Source organism: Echinops telfairi, unplaced genomic scaffold (assembly GCF_000313985.2).
Source record: "Echinops telfairi isolate 266 unplaced genomic scaffold, ASM31398v2 ScPeMD7_5;HRSCAF=22, whole genome shotgun sequence".
In the NCBI taxonomy this organism is placed as follows: Eukaryota; Metazoa; Chordata; class Mammalia; order Afrosoricida; family Tenrecidae; genus Echinops; species Echinops telfairi.
The window spans coordinates 15,643,275-15,647,094 of NW_022103901.1; positions in this window are offsets into that span (position 1 = coordinate 15,643,275).

The window sequence follows — 3,820 nt, forward strand, 5'->3', positions numbered from 1 at the left end:
GCTGGACCCTGCGCCCCTCGGACCGAGCCTGCCCGCGCTGCGGGGTGACAGGGCCTTGCTCCTGCGGGGCAGGTGAGCGCCGGGAACCAGAGGGGGCCACGTTGGACGGAGGCTTGGGCCCGGGAGGGAGGGCTGGCTTCCCTTCTGGGTTTCCAAGCTAAGGCGCAGCAGCTCACGGGCCCGGGAATCTGTGACTTCGAGCTCCCACGTACCAAGCGGGGTGGGGTGGGGTGGGGTGGGGTGTAGGAGGCCCAGCGGGACGCCCATCTTGGAGCTAGATTGGCTTGTGTGCCTGCCTTCCCCTGAGGACCTGGACCCCAACCTGCCCTCTTTGAGACCCCTCAGCTGTCTGCCCCAATCCTTACTGAGCCACTGGGGGCCCATCAATTGAGACGTCATTAGCAAAGTGATTGTAAGGTAGGCACGCCTTCCAGAAGGATCCCTGGTGGCCTAGTGGTTTTGTGTGGGTCTGATCCACAAGGTCATCAGTTTGAAACCGCCCGCTGCTCCCAGGGAGAAAGAGGGGGCTTTCTACTCCTGAAGCCAGTTGTATCTCAGGATTCACCCGGGCAGTTCACCCTGTCCTAGGGGGCACTCTGAGCTGGCATCCACTCCGCAGGCAGTGAGTGTCCCGTTGTTTTTTTAATTGCCTTCTAGGGGGCTTGAAGGTTTGATGAACAGGCTCTTCTCCCCTTGGGAGAGGAAACCACGCCTTAGATCTGGCGCTTGGGTGGGCAGCACTTGCTGGGGAACCCAGTGGAGGCTGTCGGCCTCTGCATACTGCCCGAGGGGGCCCCTGGGTCATGAAGAAAAAGCTGGCGCTGATGTGGGTGTTCTTCCGGAAACGCCTGCCTGCTTCCACCCTTGGCACACAGGCCTCTGGTCTGGCAGAGCAGGGGCTCCCGGGCCAAGGCAGGACCGCCCTGTGTTGAGGTATTACCCCAAGGTTAATTCTAGGTGCTTGGACATCCTCATGGGGCGTTGCTTCTGGGGAACAGGATCTGGCCCAGAGGGCAGAATTCAGAGAGCTCACCTTTGAACTAGCTATGGCACTGCCTCTTGGGCCATGCCCATCCCCGCCCAGCCCTTCGAGCCCGTGTGCTCCACTTTTTTGTTTTTTTGTTTCCGTGTGCTCCACTGAAAGGACCTGTAAGTTGTTTGCTTGGAAAGTTCAACCCCTCCTTGGGTAGGGGCGGTGCTGCTCCTGTGCGCCAGGTGGAGTTCTGGTGCCCTCCCTAATCTTGAGGTCCAGGGCACGTCCCTTAACATCTAGGGATTCTAGGCTCTGGTGAAGATTCGAGAGAGCTCTGGGGGTATGGTGGCGAGGGGCACAGCTAACTGCCAACCCAAAGGCTGCGCTGACTACAAGCAGCTCAGTGGCTTCCTGGGAAGCAGGTGTGGCCGTCAGTCCTTTGGAAACCTCCTGGGGAAGTTCTCCTCTGGCCTGTGGGGTTGCTGAGTCAGAATCCACACTGGAGCAGGATTTGGTTTTAGGGAGCGCCTGGGTCACTATTGTCAAAGTCGGGGCAAACTTATATAACACTCAAAGGCCAGTGGCCTACAGGGTCACTCTTGAGTCCGAATGAACTCCCCGGCATCGAGGTTGGTCTTCTTGGTTTTGTGGGGAATAACTGAATCGATGAAGGGTCTGACACAAATGAATTCCCTGACACACACACACAATAACTAAATAAAATTCAGAGTCCAGTGGGTTTGGGGCGATGCCCGGGAATCTGAGGATTAACAAGCCCAGTGGAGACCTGTGATTGGGTGAGCCTGTGAACACCAGGTAGCCGTGTTTCTGATCTGGCGGTCTTCCAGCTGTAGCCACGACTCTGGTTACTGGCATCTGGGCAGTGGATGAGCTAGCGACTTGTGATCACTCTGTTGTGGGTTGAATTGGGTACCCCCCCATACCCACCCCCCCAATTCTGTGTTGTAAAACCCTAACCTCTGTGCTTAGGAGGAGCCTGGGTAGCATCGTGGTTCCTCAAATTGGCCTGCGATTCCCAAGGTCCAAAGTTCAAAACCAGGCACTCCAGAGGAGAAGATGATGGGTCTTTCAACTCTCGTTAAGAGTTCTAGTCTCGCAAACCCAGAGGGTCAGTTCTTCGACCCTGCCTGTAGGGTGGGCATGAGTCCTCCTGGGTGAGACAGGAACGAGTTTGGTTTGGTGTGGAAAGCGGGGTTGAGCACGGAGATCGCCAAGAAACCAGGAAGCAGCGTCTGAAGAGGCTAGCACCTTCCTCTGCAGCCAAGGAGAGAGGAAGTCTTTCCCCAGAGCTGGCCCTCTCATGTAGGACCCCAGCCTCCCGGAGGGTGAGGAAGTGACATCTGTGTACGTGCTATTTCTGTTAGCCCAGCACTCGGTAACAAAGGCGCCTTTCCATAAAGTGGTCCCCACTGGGTTGGAGCTCAGATCAGATTTTCCCAGGAGGACACCTTAAAGATTGGCTGCTGAAAACCCAGGCCCTACCGGAGGCATCTTTCGCAGCATTTCAACTCCTCCTCTAAGCCGGTGACTCCATCCCTGGACGAGGGTGGCCTGGGGAGAAACTCGGCTCTCGGTAGTTCCTCAGTCCTGTGACTCACACTCTTCCCACCAAACATGTTTGGCTTCAAAATGGGTGGCTTAGCAGGGGGGGATGGAGCGCTAACCACAGTGCGTGCAAGCAGGAAGTGAATGTTCTGAAGTTCACTGTGGTGATGGTTGTACAACCTTAAAATGATTGACGACTGCCACTGTGTGATTTATGAATTATATGCAGATAAAACTGTTCAATAATCAAACAAAACATCAAAACATCAAACTCACTGCCAGTGAGTCGATGCCGACTCATGGCGACCCTCCAGGACAGGGTAGCACTGCGCTGTGGGTTTCCAAGGCTGTCCGTACCTGCTCCTTGGAGTCGTAGGTCTGTCTGTCTCCCTCAGGATTGGAGGGCAGGAGATTGTGCTCTGGTCTTGTGAACCTGTGGTTGATGAGGATCTGATGGTCTCAGGGCAGGGTCAGCTACTGCACCCCTAACATCATGTCTGCCTGGACCAAGAGCCCAGGGCTGGAAACTGGCTGGGCAACGGGCAAGGGGGCAGCTAGACTCCTGGGATGGGGCGAGGGGACTAGAGGAGTATCGATCAATCCTCCGTGCAGTCAGAACTCACCCTCACGGGCCTCCCCAGTGAGTCCCCTCTGTAGTAGAGGCCTCCTCCCTCCTCTAGTCCCTCCAAGCCCAGGACGCAGTCACTGTGTGCCCATCTCAGAGCTGAGAGCAGGGCACAGAGGCTACAAGTGGCCCAGGATCACCAGGGCGGGGACAGAGCCTGCCAGACTCAAGCGGGCCCAGCTGCTTTCCAGCCCTCCAACCTCTTGCAATCAGCAGAGCCATTTAAAAATCACCCTTCACCCCACCTCAGGCCAATCCCATTAGCACCACCAGAGATGGGCCTCGACCAGGTCTCCAGGTGCCTCTGCCTCGCAGGAGACCAGAGCTGATGAGGGAGCCCCGGTCCGTGAAGCTCCAACTAAGGTGCTGGTTGGTCTTGGGCGAGCCCAGGCGGTGCGTGTGTAACAGGTGTCGAGGTGGTGCCTGTGCTGCTCGCTGCGGGCCTTCGCTGGTGCGCCACCTTAAGAATTGTCATTTAAGGTGCACTGTTTCCTCCAGTTGGGATCTTGGCAGCGTGACTTGTGACTCATTCGCTCAGTCGTTGTTATGCTGTAAGTAAACTATCGCTGTTTCACTTTCTGAGTCAAGAGGCTGGTCTCTTGACTAGCGGATGAGAGCAGGCTCCGCCTCTTCCGGGCCCTTCCGTTCTCACTCCC